The sequence below is a fragment of the Triturus cristatus genome, chromosome 4_1 (genome assembly GCF_964204655.1).
Source record: "Triturus cristatus chromosome 4_1, aTriCri1.1, whole genome shotgun sequence".
Classification (NCBI taxonomy): Eukaryota; Metazoa; Chordata; class Amphibia; order Caudata; family Salamandridae; genus Triturus; species Triturus cristatus.
The window spans coordinates 1,274,002,024-1,274,026,970 of NC_140585.1; the positions used below are offsets into that span (position 1 = coordinate 1,274,002,024).

Here is a 24,947-nt window from a genome sequence, read left to right on the forward strand (position 1 = left end):
TATTGCATTGAACAAGGAGAAAAGTAGAAATGTTCAAAATAAAACAGGGCAAACCAAAAGTGAAGAAGTCAGGCATGGTGGATGAAAACATAGTTGTAGATCTACATTGCCTGGAGTCAAAAGTTCAACATACTACTCTAATCAGAAATGGAAAGGTATACAGGAATAGTCCACAAAGGGAATGTGTTGCACACACAGGAGGAAATTAGGTGCAAGGTTTCTTACTGACAGTGGTGGATGTCTTGCTATCTCCACCTCCTAGTTTATTTTGGTGGGCATCCCCTCTTTTTGGGGGAGGAGGATCTGCTGCTGCTTAGACAGGGTTGTCTGCAGACATGTCTTCCTCTGACAGGGCCTCTCTTTTTGTGGCTGTTGCAGATCCTGATGGCCTGGATCTACATGGACCACAAGAAGGGGTAGATACAGGTGGCAAAGCACTGCAGATGGAAAGTCCTGCAGCACTCCAACCAGGGAGGCCATGTTCGTGTTGATGCCGTCCACCGCCTGGTTAGTGTCCCTCTCCATCTGCTTCATCTCCTGGATTTCAATAAGTAACTAGCCAATCATGCCTTGGGAGTCTTGATAGACTCCCAAGACTTGGGTGGTGGTGGCCTTGGAGTCAGTGGCCCAGGTGGGCTCACTCAGCGGGTCCACAGTTTCCCTCCCATGAACCCTCCCACCACGGGCCTATGCCATCGACCCAGACTGCACCATCCCACTGGCTCCTGGTTCCTCAGTGACTGTGTTGGTGATTGCCACCTCAGAATCCAGGACTTGGGGCACAAGATGTTGCTTGCTGACTGTGCAAGGTATACAGTGTGGGGGGACAGTGGTTGGCTGTGTTGTTGCAGCTGGGCTGGGAGGTGTTGTTGTGGTAACAGTGAGTCACACTGTTGCCATCTGCCCAGGCTGACCAGATGGACCAGAAAGGTTATACACACCCACCTCTTCAGGAGTGTTGTCATCACTGAGGGCTTGATTCCGGGGTGAAGGTAAAGTCTATTTGGTGGCCATGGTCTGGCCAGGTGCACAGCCAGAGAGACCTGTTGAGAAATTGAGAACATTGTTATTGGTGGAGGTGTAGTATCTACTTTGACATTGTTTATGTCACAGTAAGTAGAGACCTAGAATTAAACTAAATAGGTAGAGATTGCTATTGTGATCTGTTTGCGTGTTGTTGAAGTTGTTAACTAGAAATTTGGAGACATTCAATGCATGTAGTAGAATTGAGCAGCTCTTTAGACGTGCTGTTATGTTGTATTTTGGATTTAGGGATAAACATGACATCTACTAAACATATAAGTCAACACAGTGTAGAAGTAACATGTGAATTTGACCATTCCAAGGTCTAGTTGTGTAGAGTACAGGCGTACCCACAATTTGGTTGTATGTTTAGCATTATTCATCATGTGAGCAGTTTAGAATCAATGAGTCACCTGCCACCTGCCAGATATTTGAGGTACACACATTGTATGATGTCACTCATGCCATCAAAGGTTTCAATTGAGTATACCAGGACACAATCAATTATAGTAGTCAGACATGTCTCTGAGTAGAGCATTATATGTACATTGCAAAATCCATGTAAGGTGAACATCAGTTGTAACATGGCAGACAAGTGAGAAGAGGCAAAAAGACTATTGCATCTTGGTTAGAGGAACAGTCACAGTGGCTCATGGTAATTGTAGGCATTTCCAACTCGCTCTACCAAGACTTGACAAAATTGTAAACTGTATGGTAAGGGAAAATCAATTGTAACATGGCAGACAAGTGAGAAGGGGCAAAGAGACTATTATATCTTGGGTGACAGTCACAGGGCCTCATGGTAGTTGTAGGCATTTCTAACTCGACTTACCAACACTTGACAAATGGTTAGTGTACCATACGTGCTGACAATGAGATGGACCATAGAGTTATAATCTGACACATATCATGGGTCCAGGGAAGATATTGTTCTGACTATATACTTACAGACAGCATTGCAACATTATGCATGTTATGGAGATTGATACATGTGATCTTATATGCAACAATACACATTAACACAGACAAACCAACGTCTCAGATACTTTGAGGACTGCATGTTTGGGAAGTAGATAGACAACACAATTGCAAAAGCATAGTTGAGAGCAAACAGGACATTGTGTTAATGTGACACCTAGGGCCAGATATACGACCATTCACTTTTGCGAGTTTCAAATTGCTTCAAATTGCGATTCGCAATTTGCGACTCACAAAAGTGAATGTACAGCACTGTCTCAGACACTGTTTGCGATTCCCAATGGGGTCGCAAATGGCATGCCTCATTAATATTCACGAGGCAAGCGCAATTTGCAACCCCATTGGGAATGGCTAGCACTCCCAGGGATGGTGGCCTGCTGGGGTCAGCAGACCACCATGTCGATGCCTGCTTTTTCAATAAAGCAGGTTTTTTTTTTAAATGCAGCCCGTTTTCCTTAAAGGAAAATGGTCTGCATTTAAAAAAGAAAAATGAAACTTTTCAGTTTCATTTTTTAAGGGCAGGCAGAGGTCCCTGGGACCACTGCCTGCACTTAAAAAATATTTTCACACACACTCACAAAGGGGAAGGGGGTTTGCGAGTGGTTTACCACCTACTTGAAGTAGGTGGTAAACTGCAAGTGATTTGCGGCCGCAAATGCAGTCGCAAGAGAATAGTACATGGCATTGAGATTCGCTATTAGGAAGGGATGCCCCTTCCTAATAGCGAGAGTCGGAAAAACTATTTTGTGAGCCAGACAACATAGCATTTGTACATGTTAGGACCCTTTGTTCGGTCGCAACCGGGCCGATCTCCCGTTTGCGAGCACAAAAAAGGGTTGTATATCTGGCCCCTAGTGAAGTGTAACTTACCAGACTCCACTCCCGTAGGTATTCCTGTCATGCCATCAGTATTTAGGATGCCCAAGATCCTTTCCTCCCAAGGAAAGAGTTGTAATGGGCCGCTGGACCCGCCACCGGCAAACATCTGGGCATCCAGGTAGTGCATGGAAGCCAAGTATATATCTTCAACCTTAGGTCGTGGCACCTGTTCCTAATTTCTAGCTGTGTGTGCAGGGTGGTATGTACAGAATTCACTCTATTGACTATCCTGTTCCACAATTCTGTCTTCCTACTGAGAGGATTATGTCAAATTAACACAAAAAACAAGAGATATTAGTGAATAGGCTAAAGCAAAAAAGGGTGTAGAAAGTGCTAAATGGGAAAATTAAAAAAGGGCTGCTTTAACAGAGAATGCACAAAAAGGCGGGGCCTATCTTGTGGGACCAGGTTGAGAAGCAAATAATCATGGTCAGGGATGGGGTGTGTTTTATAGTGTGATTTGCAGGTGTGCCCACTTGACCAAAACATCGGCTGTGTAGTTTTTTAAACCATCCAATGAGCACTGTTGTGGTGACATGCTGCAAGCATAGCGCGGCGGTCTACCACTGTTGGAGAACCGCTGCTAGGGGACCGCCAGTACAAAAGTGTTGTCCTAATAGGCTCCACGGGAAGCCACAGCATTGATGGTGTCAAAGTATGAATCAGCAACATTGCATATTGCCGCGGACCAGGCAGAAACCAGGCCGTCGACGTGATCACTGTTTCAGGCTGCATGACGCATAATACACGGGCGGAAGAGAGCTGGTGCAATGGTTTTCTAGGGACTGTGACCATGGTGGTCAGACCGCCAAAGTTGTAATCAGTGTCTAACTGCAAGAACCGCCCCCGTAATGCTTTAAGCAAGTACTACTGTGAAATGTAGGTCTGATTGAAGGAGTCCTCAAAAGGATTCTGAAATGATAGTAGGTCTTGTCACCTTGCTTGGCTGTCTCCCTGACTCGCATCAGCCTTCCTGCTGTCAGCTCAAGGAGATCAGTCTCAACCAGGCTCAGCATCTTACTGTGGTATTTCAGGCACTGGTCTCTCTAACTCAGTCTCATGCTCAGCCTACTGCTCATAGAAGCACACTTTTACACAGCCGCACTACTTCAAATAAAACATGTTAAGGCACATATCAGCTATCCATTAAACATGATACATGACCTATTACTGGAACGCAACTTTGGCGAATTTGATCAAAGGTAGCTCAATATAGGCACGCACTGAATGGCCAAACTGAAACAGGAACATTTCCAGAGAGGCCGGAACATCGGAAAGGCCAGGGAAGTTCAATGTTAACCCTATGTAAGCCTAAAGTCCTAACAAATATTTATAGGCACTGGACTATCGAAAAATCTCCAATTTACAAGACAGAGAAGTTACCCCACATTTAGATTGAGTTGTGTTACTCATGTATTTAACATTACGATATACTATTCAAAATTGAATTATTGTTGCCACTGGGAGCCATAAAAGAGAACGCCAACCTTGGGATTAATAATCATATTTTGTGAATATCAGAGGTAGAGTTGAGGCGCTGTCAGTATCCTAGAGGTAATAAAGCACAGAGAGCACTGCACTATTCAAGTGTTATATTCAGAATGGTTGGCTTTCCATTAGACTCAGCAAGAAATCTAGGGGGAAGAGGGAAAGAGGCCCTGGAACTAGAATAGACTTTAACACTTATCTAACAAGGGACGTCTCATCTAAAATCTAATTGATTTCTGACTGAGCAGATACATATATTTGTTGCAAAGAAGGCTAAACTCAGATTTTGTGGTATCTAACCTGAACAGGGTGATTACATGTCTGTCAAAATGTCAGAGTGCTGAGGAAATACAAAGCGAGAAAAATGTGCTTACAGTAGACAGTTATCTGCTGTATGACATAAAAACTGCCCCTGAGTCCTGCAGCGAAGTACATGCTGTGTGCTGTAAAGTCTCTCCAGTCCAGCTGAGCTAAGTTGGCCCATTTGATATAAATGCATTGACGTTCTAATGTGGTCTACCAGCAGAGTGCCTTTAAATCAGCTGCATGCCTCACTTCAAGTATTACATCCCTGCAGAGGTGCATGGCTATGCTGCTTAGTCTCCAGACCAAGAGCATGCAATGCAGACTTTAACAATCACATGGTATTAATGGCACAGTTTTCTGTTCCCAAGGTTTGATGAAATTTAATTTACAAGATAAAGATGGACGTTAGCGATCATAGAATTCCTGAAGCATTACTGCAGTCTTGAAACATTTTGAAGGTTTAATTATTTATATCAAATCCTTGTTGTTGCTCAATTATGTTAAACAGCTAACAACCATTGACATAGCCAATCGTGCTGGCAGGTTTTAGGTGTAGGTTAGTTGTTGTGTTATATATCTGAATGCAATTACTTCTCAGAGAGTAAACAACATACTGGTTGGTTAGCACACTATAGGAATCACAGAAATGTATTTTACGTGTTTCATTTTAGAGAGTCATCACACTTTCCATCCCACTTAAAGACCTGTCTTCACATACTTTTATATGACTGATTGCAATCAGCAGCTGTGGGTCCTTCCCGTAGCCTGTTCAGAGCATTTTCTTCCAAAGTTGATGCCGCATGCAGTGCAAGACACTGGGCAAGCACATACTTTAAAAGACTAAAGGGAACACAATGTTCCCATTACAGTAACTGTTGAACATATTAATGCAGTAAGATATAGGGAAATTCTTTTTGGGTTTAAATATTTAAAAACGATATGTTACCACTGGTTTATAAGCCTTGCTTTATCACTAGAATAATTTGATTTAATATGTACCTATTGCCAAGCTTTTTTTCAAAAAATTTTCTCAGGAGGATGAGCCAGCCTGGATCCCACGTTTCTCCATTAAGCTTGCCCACGTCGCTCACTACATAAAAGTCACAACAAATGTTTACATCTCACCACTTTCAAATGTCACCAGCTACCACTGGTCTGCAGGGCAGAAATTGCGGGTACACGCAGGTAGATGCCATCTACCCACTATTTTCACAGGGTGGACACTGTCTCCCCTGCCAAGAAGTTGGGCCCCACAGAAATATGCTGAACTCGCCCCATTGCAATTTTCAGACACTGGGACACGTTCACCAGGGCCTGCTCGTTATTGGCTTTCATTCTGAGCAACAAGGTGCAGGCAAAGGGGGCTTTATTATTTTAAATATCAGTTGAGGCCAAAACAAAGGCCAATGTTAAGGGGCCTTCAGGCTTCATTTTATTTGAGTAACCTGGCTGGGAACAATCTGGAACCTCACACCTAGCTGCAAATGCAATAGAGGGAAAACAAAGGCTTACGGCTTGTTCATTCCCTGTTTATAAGACATATGTATACACCGTAAGAATGTCAGTTGTGTTGGTCTGTCCCAAAATTTAAACAAATAACAATTTAAATACCTCTATTTTGTTTTATTTCTTTTATAGCGCTAACCATTCCAGTCCAGGGTGTTGAAGCGCTTTACATCACACATGCTCAGTATACATTAACAATCAATCATATGTTTGTAAATCAATGTACATGATGTGTTCCATAAGACAGTGAGGGTTACAAGGTGTAGGAGCACATGTCCTTCATAGCTCACTGTGCTACATTAGAAGGATTGTAACTTATGAACAACCAATTACAATTTATGAACTGCAAGTAACAGAAGGATCTCTGTGTTAAAAGCAGTAACCATTTACTCATCTACATAAAATAAAAATCTATCATCTGTGTGTCACACGATGTGCTTTGCAAGATATGCTACTTTGATTCAAAACTGGGACTAGACAAAACACAGATCTTGCCATCCGAGTGCATTAACCTGCAGAGTTATCTTACTATTATTATTTCCTGAGATTTACTGGGCACACAGAGATCTATGCAACAGGTGCCTTAACCCCATAAGATATTCTAAAATGCAGACTTTGTAACCAATTAAGCAGAACAGATGTGCTACCACGTTTCTCCTCGTTACGAATTTCTTTGTGGCAGAGTTTTAAGAAAAAAGGGGCTTATTTACAAGCCCCTTGCGTCGCCCGTGCGTCACTTTTAATATGGGAAAAAGTTACATACGGGCAGAGCAAGAGACTTGTAAATAAGCCCCTAAATGTATGTCATGGCCCAGATTTTGCGTCTGGGTTTCTTCACTTGTTTGGCTTAATTCCAATGCAAAATCAAATTTGTTAAATCTTGTAATATGCTCAAATATGCCCTTGAGAGACCTGCTAAAAATATGCGTGAAATCCTACGATCTGATGTCACTTCTTTTAATGTCACTTCCTGTGAGGTCATGGGTTGTGACACCACTTCCTGTGATGCCACGTGTGATATCACACTCCGCGATGTCATGTGCAGTGATGTCATCATATGCCATGATGTCACTTGAATACTGCCTAACTTGGTTAGTCCCCCACTTCTTCTTTTAGGACTTGTACCCTGACTGTCTGTTGGAGGTTAATCATGTGTAGGTCTTGGAGTGCCTATGGTAACCTTTTTGATGTAAGATGTTTCATTTGGAGAAGTGTGGCTCAATGGTTAGAGTGGCAGACCTCGATGCAGAGCACTGGTCCGGGACCAGGGATTGATTCCCGTCGCGGCAGGGTCTCGGGCTATAAATTCTGCGGACCGGATATTCTCGCCTCAGTGCCTATTCTAATCATGGGTCCCACGCTGCAACTCTGGGCAATAGCTTGCTTAATCTCCACAACGGCCCCAACAGCGCTGGGATGCCTGGCCTCACCATGGGGGTGCCCAGGAGTGGACACCTCACATGGAAAGCCAGGAAGGGTTCCTTCAGCGGTATGAGTACAGCGCTGAGATACCCGTAGTGGTGATCGGCGCTATATAAATACCTATACATTTACATTTACATTATGTGAGGAAGGCTGAGCAGAGCAAACAGACAAAGACTCCGCGGGAGGGACGGTGGTTAACTTGGGGCGAAGCGTCAGGTGGGAGGGGAAGCTTTCGGCCGTCAGAAAGGCCTAATACATGATAGATAAAGTTACAATGCAGCCTAACAATTTACCTATCAAGGAGAAGAATTAAGCAACAAACAAAGGGTTATTAAATCACAATAAACTATATTGTGTTGCACACACAGCCTCTGAAAGTAAGATGCAATGTCAGAAATAATTGCATAGTCTCAAAAGCAACTGTTCCAAAACTGCGTGACATACAGTAATCTAGCCGAGAAAAAGGGAACAGTCTGACCTCATCGAATGAAAGCAGGGTCGGGCAAAAAAACCGAGTTTCTAATAAAAATCAATTACTCCATGAGAAATATAGACTCAATCAGATCTGTTACCCGCAGTTATGCAAGAAGCGATTTCAAAATCTATAAAAGTGCTACTTTCAAATCCATTTAGGACGCGCCACAATGCTGTCTAGTGTTCATACGCTATTGATTTGTGCTTAGATCAAACTATGGCATGGGCTCTGCTTGCCATCAGAGAGGCCTGAGGGCAGAAAGACACGTGTTCTGGTGCATTCGTGCTGGTGTTAGATTGTTCCGATCCTCTGTTCCTCTCCTGTGTCTTTTCTATTCAGCTGAGAGGTTGGTAGAGGTGGTGGTTGGTGGTGGTGGTTGGGGGGGAGGGGGGCTAGATCGCGCACTGTTGCTTTTATGCCTGTTCATTTTGCCATGTTTGATGGCGGCTTTGGTCAATTCTATTCCTTCGCCTCCTTTCTAGATTTGTGTCCCCTTCTCTCGCCTTCATTTACCGAGTTTCTTCCTGGGGCCCAGGATCCTCATCAGGTTCCCCTAAGTATTTTGGGGCAGATTTATGTTTCCTGGCGCATCCCTGCAAATCAGCAAGGATGCGCCAGGAATGATGCGTCACGCAAGTTTACCCTTGCGCCACACATGATGCGCCGCATTTACAATGCGGCGCATCATGGCGCAGGAATAAACAGATGCGTGACGCATCCGATGGCGTAAGGTTGGCGCAGTGCTTCAGTTGCGTCGCAAGCGCGACGCAACTCCAGCACTGTTCCAACCTACCCTATCCCTAACATGGTGCGTCAAGCCTTACGCCTGCTTCAAGCAGGCGCAGGGTTTTGGCGCATCAGCGTTGGGAAAGTGACTCAGTAAATTTTATAGATTTGACTGAGTCACTTTTCAGGGGCATTCCTGCGACGGAACGCCCCCCCCTCTGTCGACACGCCCACGTGAAACCTGACGCAGGTTTTACGTGGCGCAGGGCTTTACATCGTGACTCATCTCCATAGATGCGTCACGATGTAAATATGGCGCAACGTGGTGCAGGGTTTACACCGTGGAGAGGTGTGGCTCACTGGTTAGAGGTGGCAGACCCGTAAGCAGAGAATCGGCCAGGGACCAGGGTTCAATACCCGACGCGGCAGGGTCGTGGACCAGGGTCAAAACGGACTCGATAATTCTTGCCTCGGTACCTACTCTAACCAGGAACACACTCGGCAACTCTGGGCATTAAGCTTGCCTCATCTCTACAACGGCCCCCCACAGATGCCGGGGATGCCTGGTTTCACCTTGGAGATACCCAGAAAGGGACCATCCCACAGGGATAGCCAGGACGGGTTCCCCAGCGGTCTACAGTGCTGGGACGCTGGGACGCTTTACAAGTCTACAACATTTACATTTACACCGCCGCTGCGTCACAAAAGTGACGCAACGGCGGTGTAAAAGTGGCGCATCTCCAATATAGATCTGCCCCTTTATTTTTTGCTGGGATTTGGCTGCCAAAGGTCCTTGGACAGGCCCAGTGGCGGGGCACAGTCAATAATACTTAAACGTCCCAACAAGGAACATAGCGTACCCAGCTAAAAAAGGACTGGAAAGCCAAGTTAAATAATGAACAAATGCTAGACAATACAATAAACCAAACAAATGACAAAGTGTCATGTGCACAAAGTGGATCAATGGAATGCCACATTCACATGACATACACTAGTATGTATGCACGCAGGGTATAAAATTGTGCCACTTTTATACTATGTTGTGTACTTGACGTGGATCACTGAATGGTGCATTTTTACTAAGTTCCTAAAACCCCTTTGCTGCCAGTCCTTTCCCCCGCCCTGTACCACGCCCCTTTTTGGGGGTATTTAGTGTAGTTTAGCCTTAGGGCCCCATAACGTTTTGTCTACATAAGGTATCCATGCCAAATTTGTGTCCTTTTCTTCCAGCATCTTGAGGATTCAAAAGGTACCCAGGGTTTGTGAATTCCCCTGAAGGGAGCCGAGAAATTAGGCAAAATACAGCTAAAGTTTGTTTTTTGGGGAAAAAGTGCTGAAGAAGAAAGTGTCTGGTTTTTTTCCTGCAAATGGTATCAATGAAGGGCTTGTGGTGCTAAAATCACCATCTTCCCTGCTTTCAGGAACAGGCAGACTTTTGTCAGACATTTAGCATTTTCTACACAGTTTTGGTATTTTACTGGTACATAGCCTATTTTTCCTATTTTTGTGCTTTCAACCTCCTTCCAGTTAGTGGTAGAAATGGGTGTGAAACCAATAATAGAGCCCAGAAAGCTATACATTTATGAAAAGTAGACAATTTTCTGAATTTGACCAGGGGTCATTTGTGTAGATCCTTCAAAGTATTGTTAAAGAAAGTAACAGTTGAAATAACAACAAAATTGAAATTTAGTTGAGAAAAACAGCCATCTGTGCCTACATTTTCACCTGTATCTTCTTCTAACTATATTAGATTTTTGAAAGCAATATGCCGTTATGTCTGCAGGACCCTCCTGGTTGGGGGGATATATGAGGCTTGTAGGTTCACCAAGAACCCGAGGTACCCAGAGCCAATAACTGAGTTACACCTTGCAATGGTTTTTAATTGTATATCAGGTTTACACCAATTCAATTGGTAAAATGTAAAGAGTGAAACCTATGTATTTCTGAAATGAGAACAAGATATTGAGTTTAGACCCATATTAGAATGTGAATTAGAGGGTATTGTTAAAAAAAACTTCTTTTATACATGCAGTCTTACATTTGGAAGGCAGCAATGCATAGAAAGACAAATGGTTATAACACTTGTTCTACTATTCTGTATTTCCCTATGTCTCTCGATAAAAATGGTACCTCATTGTGTGGGTAGGCCTAGTGTCTGTGACAGGAAACGGCTCAAAAGGCAACGTGGACTCATCACATTTTTCCACTGAAAACTGACCATATATTTGCAAGGTGCCTAGCTGCTGATTTTGGGCCCTAGCTCAGCCGGCACCTAGAGAAACCTAACAAACCTGTACATTTTTTAAACCTAGATACTGAGGGGAATCCAGGATGGGGTGATTTGTGTGGCTCACACCAGGTTCTGTTACCCAAAATTCCTCGAAAACCTCAACATTTGTAAAAACAAAACACATTTTCCTCACATTTCTGTGATGGAAGTTTTGGAATCTGCGGGGATCCACAAACTTCCACCCACTCAGCATTCCCTCAGTAACCCAACAAAAGCGGTACCTCACTTATGTGAGTATGCCTTGTGCCCACAACAGGAATAGGCCCAAAACACAAAGTGGACACATCACATTTTTCCAGTGAAAACGGACCCTTTTTTTTGCAATGTACTTAGCTGTGGATTTTGGGCCCGAGCACTGCCAGCACTTAGGGAAACCTAGAAAACCTCTATATTTTTTAAAACTAGACAACCAAGGAAATCCAGGATGGTGTGACTTGTGCATCTCTCACCAGGTTCTGTTACACAGAATTCTTTGCAAACCTCAAACTTTGTGATGAAAAATAAAAAAAAATCCACACATTTCTGTGATGGAAGGACATTTCTGGAATCTGTAGGGAACCACAAACTTCCACCCACACAGCATTCCCCCAAGTCTGCCAATAAAAATGGTACATCACTGGTGTGGGTAGGCTTAGTGCCCGTGGCAGAAAGCTGCCCAAACGGCAATGTGGAAACATCACATGTGTCCAGTGAAAACCGTCCCTTTTTTTGCAATGTGCCTAGCTGTGGATTTTGGGCCCTAGAGCAGCTGGCACCTAGGTAAACCTAGCAAACCTGTACATAAAAAAAAAAACACCAAATGGAATCCAGGATGGGCTGACTTGTATGGCTTTCATTAGGTTCTGTTACCCAGAATCCCTTGCAAACCTCAAATTCTGTCCAGAAACACATTTTACCCACATTTCTGTGATAGCTCTGGAATCTGAGGGGAGACACAAAATTCCTTCTAGCCACCAATTCCTCAAGTCTCCTGATAGAAATGGTACCTCACTTGTGTGAGTAGGCCTAGTGTGCGTGATAGAAAATGGCCCAAAATGCAATGTGAACACATCACATTTTATACTGAAAACTGACCCTATTATTTAACTGTGCCTAACTATGGATTTTTGACCTTAGTGCAGCCGGCACCATGGGAAACCTAGCAACCTGTAATTTATTTTTTAACTGAGACAGCCAGGGTAGTTAAGGATGAGGTGACTTGTGTGGCTCTCATCAGGGTCTGTTACCCAGAATCCCTTGCAAACTTCAAACTTTGTCAAAAAACACATTTGCATTTGCCTCACATTTCTATGATGGGAAGTTCTGGAATCTGTGGGAAGCCACAAACTTCCACCCACCCAGGATTTTCCCAAGTTTCCCAATAAAAATGGTACCTCACTTGTGTGGGTAGGCCTAGTGCCCACGACAGGAAACGGGCCAAAACACAACGTGGACACATCAAATTTTTCAATGGAAAACTTACCCTTTTTTGCAATGTGCCTAGCTGTGGATTTTGGGCACTAGCTCAGCCGGCACCTCGGGAAACCAAGCAAACCTGTACATTTTAAAAACTAAATCCAGGATGGGGTGACATGTGTGGCTCTCATCAAGGTCTGTTACCCAGAATCGCTTGCAAATTTCAAACTTTGTCAAAAAACACATTTGTCTCACATTTCTGTGATGGCAAGTTCTGGAATCTGTGGGGAGCCACAAACTTCCACCCACCCAGCATTTTCCCAAGTCTCCCGATAAAAATGGTATCTCACTTGTGTGGGTAGTCCTAGTGCCCGTGACAGGAAACGAGCCAAAACACAACGTGGACACATCACATTTTTTAATTAAAACTGATCCTTATTTTGCAATGTACCTAGCTGTGGATTTTGGGCCCTAGCTTAGATGACACCTAGGGAAACCTAGCAAACCTGTAAAATGTTGTCAAATAGAAACCTAGGGTAATCAAAGATGTGGGTACCTGTGTGGCTCTCACCAGGTTCTGTCACATAGAAGCCCTTGCAAACCGCATAATGTTTCTAAAAACACATTTTCCTCAAAATTCTGTGATAGAAAGCTCTGGAATTTGAGGGAAGCCACAAACTTCATACCACCCAGCATTCCCCCAAGTCTCCTGATAAAAATGGTACCTCACTTGTGTGGGTAGGCCTACTGTGCGCAACAGAAAATGGCTCCAAACGCAACATGAACACATCACATTTTTCCACTGAAAACTGAACTTTTTCTTGAAATGTGCCTAGAAGTGGATTTTTGACCTTAGCTCAGCCGACACCCAGGGAAACCTAACAAACCTTCAAATTTTTTACAAACTAGACATCCAGGGTAATTAAGGATGGGGTGACTTGTGTGGCTCTCATCAGCGTCTGTTATCCAGAATCGCTTGCAAATTTCAAACTTTGTCAAAAAACACATTTGTCTCACATTTCTGTGATGACAAGTTCTGGAATTTGTGGGGAGCCACAAACTTCCACCCACACAGCATTTTCCCAAGTCTCCTGATAAAAATGGTATCTCACTTGTGTGGGTAGTCCTAGTGCCCGTGACAGGAAACGAGCCAAAACACAACGTGGATACATCACATTTTTCCACTGAAAACTGACCATTTTTTGCAATGTGCCTAGCTGTGGATTTTGGGCCCTAGCTCAACCAGCACCTAGGGAAACCTAGAAAACGTGTACATTTAAAAAATAAATTAGACACCAAGGGGAATCCAGGATGGGGTGACTTGTGAGGCTCTCTCCAAGTTCTATCACCCAGAATTTCTCGCAAACCTCAAAATGTGTCTAAAAAACACATTTTCCTCACATTAATGTGACGGAAAGCTCTGGAATCTGAGGGTAGCAGCAATCTTCTTTTCACCAAGTATACCCCAAAGTCTCCTGATAAAAATGGTACCTCACTAGGACTAGTGCCAGTGACAGGAAACAGTTCAAAATGTATTGTGGTGACATCAAAATTAGCTGTGCCAAAACTTCCTGGTTTTGGAAGAGGGTAACCTGTGTTTGGTCCTGTGCTCGGTAGCCATCTATGGAAAACTACTAAACCCAGACATTTCTGAAAATTAGACAACAGGGAGAGTCCAGGGAGGTATGGTATAGCTAATAAAAAATCAATGTTTCCTCACATTTCTGTGTGGAAAATCTGTGGGATCACATGGCCGGCACAAATTTCCTACCACCTAGCATTCCCCCAGGTCTCCCGATAAAAATGCTTCCTCACATGTGTGGATGGGCCAAGTACCCACGACAGGAAGGACCCAAAACATGGTGTTGAGGCATCAAAATTATCTACCAAGGCATTCTGGGTAAGAAGATGTTGGGAGATCCAAGCAAGCAACACTACCCTGGACTCCCCTGGGTGTCTAGTTTTCATAAATGTCTGGGCTTTGTAGGTTTCCCTAGATGGTCGATGAGCCCGGAATCAAAAATGCAGGTGACCCCTTGCAAAATCAGATCATTTTGCAATCGATTTTTTTGATGCCTCCACCAAATGTTTTGGGCTCTTCGCTGTTGTGGACACTTGACCCTTCCACACAAGTTAGATAGCAAGTTTATCGAGAGACCTAGGGAAACGCTGGGTAGTAGGAAATTTGTGCAGGCCCTTTGATTCCACAACTGGCCCACACAGAATTGTGAGGAAAATTCGATTTTTTTAGCTAAATTTGAGGCTTGCAGGGGATTCTGGGTAAGAAAATGTTGGGGGATGCATGCAAGCAACACCTCCCTGGACTCGCCCAGGTGAATAGATATTTGTATGGTTGTAGATTTCCCTAGATGGCCACCAAGCCAGGGCCAAAAACGTAGGTGCCTCCCTTGCAAAAACAGGTTGTTTTGAGATAGATAGGGCTATTGTAAACAGCAGAGGGATTTCCGGGTCGTGTGCCACGGATGTAGTGGTTACAACCTCGGTACACCAGCACCACAATTGAGGATGTAATTGTGACATTCGAGGCACCAAAAGGGTTAACACAAGCATGTAAGTGTTTAGACTCAAGCATGTCTGTTTGTAAGTTTCTGAGAATAGTAGTGTGTTCAGAAGTCAAATGTTTATCGGGAAAACCTGTACGAATTAAGGGGCATATCAGCAAGAGAATTATCGCTGCTTTAGCAGCCGTTTTCGGCCGGAAAGCAGCGATAATTGTATCGGCCTATTAGCAAGGTCATGCTATCGCGTGAATTCTTGCCTCAGCGCCCATTCCCTTAACGCCCAACTTTGCATCTCTAATGAGATGCAAAGTGGGTGCTCCTCCCCAGAATAACGGGAGAAATGTCGCTAAGGGACATTTCTCCTATTATCAAGCCTCACGCTAACCTGCAGAGCGATAAGAAAAGTAGCGCTAACCTCGGTTATCGCTACTTTCCTTACGCCTGCTTTTCATCTGACTTAGCCATGATACCCTATGGAAGGTGGATATCATGGCTAAGTCTGTCCCTGCCCTATCAGCAAGCATTCTCCAAACGTTGTGCGATTATCGCTGGATTTCCAGCGATAATCTCACATTTGGCAGTTTGCGCCTTGATTTTTATTGCTGTTGAGATGAGTGTTGCTGATAGCACGCTATCTCAGCGATAAAAATCAGAGTTAGCCGGCAATAATTATCCTCACGCTAAGCGTGCTGAGAGATAATTATCTCCGGTTCTTGCTGATATGCCCCCATGTTGTGCAATTGTTTAACCCATTGTTCATAGGGAGAAAACCTAAAAGTGATTGAAGCTTCTTCAATGTATTTGCTGTTTTCAAGAGAGCACATTTCTTTAAGAAATGTAAAGTGAGGATTTTGCCTCCATTTGGTGGCACATATCCCAAAAAACATGACACTAAGAAACGCAATTTTAGATTTTGGAAAATTTAATTTAGAGTCATGGTCAGTGAATCCCCCAAAAATACAATACATTCTGGTCAAATATGCTTTTAAATCATTATCTGTGTGGTAAATGTCATCAACATAGGACAGAGCTTCTGAGTCAATTTCTTGTAAATCTGGCGTTACTCGAGCAGAAAACATACCTGGACTGTTCTTATAGCCCTGTGGGAGCCTACAGAACCTTGTCTGGGCTTCTAGTGTTGAGTATGCAGTAACATTGCATCTTTCAGGCATTATATTTTGACAGAAAAAGACATTGGAAATGTCCAATGAAGTTTTGTATTTTTTTGCAAACAATGTTGCTTATTACACCTGTAGGAAAGTAGGACGTGTGGGTGGTATAATTCCAAGCACAGGAAGAGCCCTCCATTAAGCTCTCAGTGCTCCCGGTACCAGTCTTCTAGATCCGGACAGCACAACATGGCTGCTGCCGACCAGAGACACGATTCTGCCCTCCTGCTGCTGAGCCAAGCTTGAGCAGCTGAAGGCAGAAAAATAGGTATCCTGTCACAGGGAGGTGTGACCACCTCCCAGACAGGATATAGAGTATTGGGGCAGAGTGGGTCCGCTTGCCAGTGCCACTCAGTCTGCATGAGGGGCACATTTGGTGCCTGCTTGCATAGTCCTGTTCAAACCAGCTCTAGCTCCTGCTCTGGCAGGAAACTGGACAAAGGGCATGGGAGTAACCTCCCCCCCCGTCCTAACCGTCCTCTGGGAGGGTCCCCTGATTCGTCCCAACCCTTTACTTAGGGTACTTAAGGGCTTACCTGGGTTTAGGCCCCTTGATTTGTCGTGGGACATGATTCATCGTCTGTGCCTGTGCACAATACAGGAACCTTCCAAGGCCTGGGGGAATCCAAGACCTTGAAATGAAGGAGTCACTTCCTTGCATCTGCAGGCACCATAACTAAGCTGACCGGTCTGCTGATCCTGAGCTCCTACGGACTCCAAAAGGTTTAATAACACAGGTGGTAGTTCTTCACAGCTCTCAAGGAATGCCCTGCCCTCTCTCCAAGTTTGAGGCCAGTATTCCTCGTGGGAGCCACAGAAATCGAACCCCTGTGCACAGCGTTGACTTGCTGTTGCATAGGTTTGTTGGGGTCCTTCCACCAAGATCTTTGGGCTCCAAGTAGCCCCAACCTCAATCATCTCCTGTGACCACAGTCCTTGTCCACATTGCATAATTTTTACAGTGGCCTGCATCTTTTGTTGAGCTGCTTGAGGTCCTATTGCAACTCCAGTGCCTCCGGCCAGTGGGCCCTGTTGAGGGTAACCTTTGTTTCTTTAGGGCTCCCCTGATTGCTCGGGCCTGTCCTGACTCCCCTGCTTGTGGTGAGTCCTCTGGACATTGCTGGTACCGACTTTGCACCTTTTTCAACTTCTATGTTGTTTGCAGTTGCTAAGGCTTGTTGGTGCTCCCGACGGACACTGACCCCTCAACTATCAATATCTGACATGGGACAGCTCATGCACAGCTTCTGGTCTTTCACAGCATCACCTGGTCCTCACAGCTGCAGAGTCAGGGTCACCGTCAACTCTCCTGCAACTTCCGACATCGGTGGGCATTCGTATTCCAGGTCTCCGGGTTACTCCTGAGTAACATAGACTCTGTCCCCTCTGCTTGCAGGTACTTCTCATCCTAAACCCATCTTTGTATTCCACCGGACACTTTCTCCTTCTCCAACAGCGGCACTTTCCTGAAGTCCTCCATTGGGTTTGACGGTGGTGTCCGACACCACTTCACATCTATGCACCTCGCTTCCATGGTGCAGGTAACATGGGTACTAGGGTATCCACGGTTAGGGTGGCTCTCCAACCTTCTGTCTTCCACGGAATGTCTTCAGGGTCCACTGGGAAGGGTCCTTAATCTTTAAAATTTCAACAGCGACTTAAACGTTGATTTGTTCGGAGAACGCTGTCGCGTTCCCACACTGCACATGCTCTCTGTGGCGTTCCTAGTCACTTACCTTGTGTGGTGCCTTGGGTCCTCAGCACTTCTACGTCCTCTGGACATTGTCTTGACACAGGTCGTGGTTCTTATACCACCTTCTTAGTATATGGTTTGGTCCCCCCCCCCCCGTGATCCACTGTGAATTCTGTGTTATTTACTTGATCTCTATACAAAGTATTGTGTGCATTGTGTATATCTCCGGGTAGGAGATATCTCTACGTATTAGTGAGTGTTATATAATTAATACATATTTTTATAAATACATTGTGTGGCTCTTTTTCACTTAATCTATACCTATAAGATTGCATTCTGGTAAAACAAGCTGCTTTACACTCCTTCTGGACTAAGCCTTAAGGCGGCTCTCCACAGATATCACTTAGAGAGCTTTCTAAGTTTGTTTAAGACCTCTTAAATCACCCTAAGGGTTGTGTGGACTTGTGCAGGGTGCATGCTTACATAAGTGGACATCTCAAACCAGGCCAGCCTCTCACAAAGCCTGTGCTATGTGAATATTCTACAGCAAAAGTGGGAGTTTGACTGTTTAATTCTCGATAGTCTAAGACTATACAGTAGGAATGATCTGGTTTAAGCAGAGGAAATAATCGATTACTCATATAGGAGACACAAGGCAGAATCACACCTTGGTATTCTAATTGTGTAGTGACAGGTCGTTTAGCTTAATTTTTAATAGGGTATTGTGCTTGTACTTGCGGACTGGACCCTTTATATATAAAGTGATATGGTGAGTCTTTATACCAACTCTCCTGATTGAGATATAATGCTGGGATTTGAGCCCAGTCTGTAGCTAATGCAGCTTTAGCTTCCTCAGGAACAATAACACAAAGGATGGAAATATTACATCCTCCCCATGTGGGACTTTTTGAAAAAACTCAGGTGGCCCATTAGTCTCACAAGAGAATGTCATATTCATTAGTTAAATTCTGCCAGAATATTGCTTTAATTGTATGCGGTATGTCACCCTCAGTTTGTATGTCTATATTATAGTCAACCAGGAGGGCCTAGCCGCTGATATGGCGTTTTTACTTGTAAGCAGTCATTAGTCGGTCTCACTATTAGAGACTCTAGAAGAGTCTGTTGAACTATTGTGACCTCTGCTGCGCTGTCGAGCAGAGTTCTTGCCCATGTCTTGTTCCAAATAAGGGTTTGGGGTATTTCAGTCATATTTAGTGGAAATTCCGGCCACTTTCTTCTATTTAAATTATGCTTTTTGTTGTGAAAGTTTCTCTTGCTTTTTATGACTACATCAGAAGAGTGGTGTGAGATCGTTTTTGGTTTCACTTACTTCTCCGGTCTGCTGTCATCTCATCCTTCTCTCTCTGACTGTCTGAGAAGTCCAGAAAGGAACAAAAAGGATGTGTATCAGAATACTGATACCTACCAGGCTGTTTAAGCGAATCACGATTACGTAGATTGTAAAACATTTCTGAAGATCCCAGTTGCAGAGATCAAGCCTGTGTTTTAGCATTAGCTTTGTTTTTATCCCAGCGCCTTTTAGAAGACTCAGGTGCCTGCTTGGTAATTTTAGCATCAGATTTTCCTTCAAGTTGAGGCTTATTAAGCCTGGTTCCAAAACTATCATGACTTATAGATGTATACTTTTCAGAAATTATTTTAGGTAACTGCCAATCCTGAGCTGCTGGAGGAAGCTGCTGAAGCTAGCCGTTGATGTATCGCCAAAGTTGCTGACTCCCCTTTAATATTACTTAGAACAATTGAGGACACTGTGGCAATTTACCAATGAGTTTCAATGCCAAATCCAGGGCGGGGCCACTCCAAGTTTAGCCTGACACTGTTTAAGGACTTCAGGTAAAACAGCAATTGAAGGAGAAGGTTGGGTAATGGTGTAAATTGCAACAAATGCAGTACCCCACGTATTACACTCCTCAACAGAGGGAACCATACCAAGTAAAAGACACATAAGGAGAATTCTAAATGTATCTTTGAGTACGGAATAGGAAAACACTGTCTCAAGCTGATTTATTTTTTGTGCAGTCCAAAATGGAATTTCATCACATTTGGTAGGGCCTTTGCCAATGATGGTATTAACAGTAATAGAACTAATTGTAGGCGCAGCTAACTGAGCCTGACCAGCTTGAAAAGCCCTCGCTGAGGCAATAATTATTGTACACATAAAACACTGCATCTGACGTCAATACAGTCTAACCAAATGGCTTAAAAGAGCAAGTGTAGCACACTGGTTTAATGCCTGTGCATTCGGATAAGGCATATCACCTGTAAAACTGTCCAGGTTGCCCCATCTTTACTGAGAGGGCCCAGTTTGACATTGTGAAGTGTATGTGGGAGGGCACCTTGGAACCAATTAGGATTTTCTTGGTAAGTTTATGGTATTTCTAAATATTCATAAGGGCCATATTGAGCTGAAACTGCAGCCTCAGTGTATGTGTGAAATGAGCGTGAATTGGCATCGACTGCAGGAAAATCAACCAAGGTATAAAAAACTTCACATTTGTACACTTCGTGTGCCTCAACCGCTAAAGTAACCTCCGCCATTCGCGCGCCCATGTCTAGTTAAGTGTGCAGTTACTGCTTGTCTACAATTAACTGAAATAATTACTGATTGCGCCGTATTTAATGAATGGAACTGAGAGAAAGGAAAACATAATAGGGAACAATCTTTTTTAAAAATCAAGCTTGATTAACCTCCAGACATAAATAGGTGCTTCCTATTAAGCTGAAGGAGAATAAACCCTTATTACCACAACAGTCTCCATATAGACGTAATAAAGGAGCCCTGGACACACACAAGTAAACGACTCAGGAGACCCTATAAATTAGTACCGAACCTTAAATGTTGGTGGCACCATGTTATACAGTTCCTACGAATTTAGTTGGACTGTGTATTCGGAACAACAAAACTTCGTAATAAAAAGACTGAAATTTCTTATATGATCAGTAAATGTCGGTTTGTTTGGCTAGCTTACAGTACCACATCTAACTCCTAACTTCACAGAGTTATAGATGTAGTCGGTAACTTCGAACATGACTCTAGATTCCCAAGGAATATGTGGAAACAGGCCTAACCATTTCATTTGTAACTTTGCATCCCTAAGTTGTGACAAAGAAAAGATATGATAATGCATTTTCAAATGTTGTAAATAAAACACGAAGTGCGGTTATCAAAAAGATGAGACACATCATTGTTATAAGCATTATTAGAATGATCAAAAACATCAAAATGTAACCACGTTAATTGTGTATAATGTTACTAAGATTACTCCTATATATTATGAATTACTTTGTGTTAAAGAGAGCATGTTGGAAGTACCCATCTGCCTGGACTATTGGAATGACTTAACCCCATACCTTGGTACTGTATGTCAGGAAGCCAGTCTCAGTGAATTCACAAATGCATCCCCGTCTGAGTGTACAGGCCTGCATACTCCTCTTCCACCGCTATCTTCCTTCTCAGTATGATGGCCAGAGACAGCGAAACTGCATTTCAGTCACTGCTCAAAGTAGTTTCCATGATGACTCCGGCAGGAAGTGAACCTCTCATTGACTTCAGCATGGACGCTGTTTAAATACAAATATGGCAAGCTTATCATGCTGTGCCAGAGGTGCAGAACATCGACTTTAATTAGTCTGGGGAGAAATAGTCATCTTCTATGAGCAAACAAGGCATCTTGTTATAAGTTGTGCGACCCTGGAACTAAATGTGCAAACTACAAGGCAACAATGTCTATCAGAAATAAATGTGTACATGGCACATTCTCACATTAGGGAAACTGTGTAAACTACCATTAGAAAATGATGTTAAGTTAAAACGAAAAGGTCAAATGGAGACTAAATTTTAGCTGTGCAATGCAAGATTGTGTCCTATGGACCAGAAGATATGAAATGTGAGAGTTAATTGCTATCTTATGGGAAACTCTTTACTCTTGAGGCCGGAGAAGATGAAATAGTAGTGCGGCACTGATAAATAATTACACTAAAAAACCACTTCCCTAAACTGTAAATTTAACAATGTATGTCCTTGGTCAGACTAAGTGTATGTCATGAGCTGTAACAGTGTAAATATGAACTGAGTATAAGATATCAGGTCTGCATGCACCAGATTGTGACAGATGAACTAGGCAGAGTTTGTACACTGATACGTCAGTGTGGCTATGGGGGTAAATGCAGGAGATGCGCGCTATGTTATCCTATATCCCCCCGTAACTGAGTATAAAGTATGAATGCTGAAATAAACAGGGATGTATGATATAGAAAACATTTTTTAAATGGCTATTCATCATTTTTATTGCTTTACCCTGGAGAGTCCACCCCTACCTGCAAGATTGCTTTTGTATCATTTGCTTCAGGTTAGACTTGACCTAGGGCTACAAATGATTTTGTAGTTTAGTTGGTGTAAGGTTTTCAACAAGTGTGTCCGCTGTTCAGTATTTCAGAACAGTAACTGATCACATGATCCAGCCACACATGGCAGCTTCTGTGATGTAAAAATAGAATGATTGGACGTAAGTTCAGGTCACGTTAGACTATACTGTCATAATGTGTTCTGCATGAGGAAGCCAGTCCAGCCAAATAACTTTATTTCGGCAAACTAGTGCCATAAAAGTATAGAATAAGAAAAAATACACAGTGAGCGTAGAAATATCATCACAGTCCGCTAGGCAATGCAGTCAATAAAAAAAGTTCTATGAATAAATATTTCATAATAAGATAAACATTGTCACAAGATGCAAAAATTGGACCAATTCAATAGGGCAGTGAAGGTCATGATTCTAAAGGGTACAATAGATCTCACAGATATCACCGAAGACAAGACTAAGCCCTAATATGCAAAAATACAATAAAGTGCATAAAACCTTAGATTGTCTCATATACAAATTAGCCTCTGGTGGTACTAAGGGGAAAGTAGCCTTCTTCTGATGAACCACATACGATCCAGAAATTAGGCAACAGCGCAAGCATACATTGGGCAAGGATCAGATCTAAAAGTTCTCAATGCAGTACTATGACTATGTGTACCCTGCTGGGGAAGGAGGAGGGCACCAAGACAGGGTGACTAGCTACAAGATTTAGCGTATTGTAAAGCGGAACTGGAAACATGCAGAAGAACTACCTTTGTCATCGAGGTCAAGAGACTTTTGGGCCCCATATATAACCTATATGCTGTCTACAAATAGGGAATAGAGTGACTCGCTAGATTATACTGGAGTTTAATGTAGGGGTGTGCTGGGTATAGAAGGGGCACAAGGCTAATGTATTTATCATGTCTTACTACATACGTGGGACTGCTATGTTGGAGTTGATGGAGCAGGTAGATCAAAATTTTGTATACCTCCTCTATTTTGCATGAAAAGACTAATTATATAACCTACTGATTATAATTTTACTAACGGATTGCTGTGTGATACTAAATCAACCTTTTGCAGACACCAATTATACGTGGGAAATTGCTACTTGCAAGGCAAAATAACTCTAATAACTAAAATATGTACAAATATTAATAGTAGTACATGTGGTAATTAGATATCGCATGATTTATGTTGCTTATGTGATGTTTGCGTTCCTGATTGGATCCTAAAGGTGAATATTATCGCTTTAAATGTTGCTATATGCTAGGAAAATACTAATATATAAAGGGATTAGTGAGGGTTTAACATTAGAATCATCATTACTTTGTATTAATTATTCTTTTGTGTTTGTTTCGCTTAAGTTGACATTTGGGCCTACCCTAACATGGCGTCTGATATCGAGTTCAGAAGTGGCCACCGTCTCATGAGCGCGATGCCTACTGCGCAGACTCGGATGGCTCCGTGAACTTCCTGACAACCCCTGTGCATCATGTCCTCGGTCAAGGATAGGATCTTGGTGGACTGCCAAACTTCAGTCAGTAAAAACTGGTCTAAATGAACAATTGGGACATACAAGCCAACCTTAAACATTGTTACATAAGGACAAACTACAGCTACGGAAATGAACCAGCAAAATTCATGAGACCCTCAAAGAATAAAAATCAGACATTTTTCGATCAGCCAATCACAGACCTTCTCCGCCTAAAAATGTTTCATATTATCCCGAAATTTATTATAAAAATAGTAGTAGAATAGGGAGGGAAATCCCCATTTTTCATGTTCCATTTATCTTTTCTCTCTCCATTTCCCATTTTCCCGTTGGCATGCTGGCATTTGGCAGTTTGTGGCCTGCACACCCTCTTTGACCCCACAGGCGATGACAGATGCTTGCACGATTTCTGGTCCTTTTGAGATCTTTGGGACTGTAACGTGCTGAGCAAAGAACTTCGGACTTTGAGCTTTGGCCTGCTTATTTTGGACAATTAACGGGTAAATTCGGCTATGCAGAGCCAAATGAATTAGAGAAAAATCCAGCTATCAAGAATAGGTAAATATAAATGTCCAGCAATCTGTATTACTTGACTAAATTTCTAAACTTTGATTAATCATAAATGTTGAAAATTAATTGCAAACAATATTTAGATAAACAAATATTTGATTAACAGAAGTTATGAGTTTGTGGTTTTTTGATATAGAGAATAAAGGATTCTGAGTCTTAAAATGTGTTTTAGTTGGTTCTAAATCACCATCAACCAATCCAACTAATTGGTCCGTCGACCAAGTGGGTGGAGTACCTTGATGTTTAGGATTAGGAATCTATAGGTGGTGAATGCTAATGTATATTTTGTAAAATAACTTTTCTTTCCTATAGGTAATAAGGTACCCCCCACATGTCCAGCGCTTGTATTATTCAACCCTCCTGTGTGCAGACTCGTTAGTAAGAGACGTGTGAGTGTTGGTGTTATGGGCCCCACCAATGACTGCATGTGTGAATGAGCTAGTGTGACGTTGGGTCTGCGACGCAGGGAGGTTAGTTGTGTATAAATATATTTGTACTTTTCTTTTCCTCCTTTTTTTCTCCGGTCTCGCACTGGATCAGTTTCTCTGGTAGCAGGATGATGGTTTTATTGCATTGGTTTGGTGATTATTGCTTATAGATTTGATTACTGCTTATTGATTTCTTAGTTTTGAATATTGATTAT

The 24,947-nt window shown here is 43.0% G+C and overlaps 1 protein-coding gene and 1 long non-coding RNA gene across 4 annotated transcripts in view; one reads left to right on the forward strand and one right to left on the reverse strand.

The window, feature by feature from the left end:
• The window catches only part of LOC146856569 (uncharacterized), a 161,134-nt gene that overhangs the window by 43,190 nt on the left and 92,997 nt on the right, over positions 1–24,947 (forward strand). The window contains exon 4 of one of the 3 annotated variants that reach the window (XR_014981528.1): positions 23,607–24,313. The exons of the other annotated variants lie outside the window; for them this stretch is intronic. The gene's annotated coding sequence lies outside the window, so the exon portion shown is untranslated. Of the gene's footprint in view, positions 1–23,606; positions 24,314–24,947 lie in introns of those variants that run through there. 3 annotated transcript variants of the gene reach the window in all.
• The window catches only part of LOC146856570 (uncharacterized), a 51,143-nt gene continuing 26,207 nt past the window's right edge, over positions 12–24,947 (reverse strand). Inside the window, exons 2-3 of the long non-coding RNA XR_014981531.1 lie at positions 21,248–21,457; positions 12–1,043 (exon numbers count right to left, since the gene is read on the reverse strand). This is a non-coding gene — a long non-coding RNA (uncharacterized LOC146856570). The remainder of the gene's footprint in view (positions 1,044–21,247; positions 21,458–24,947) is intronic.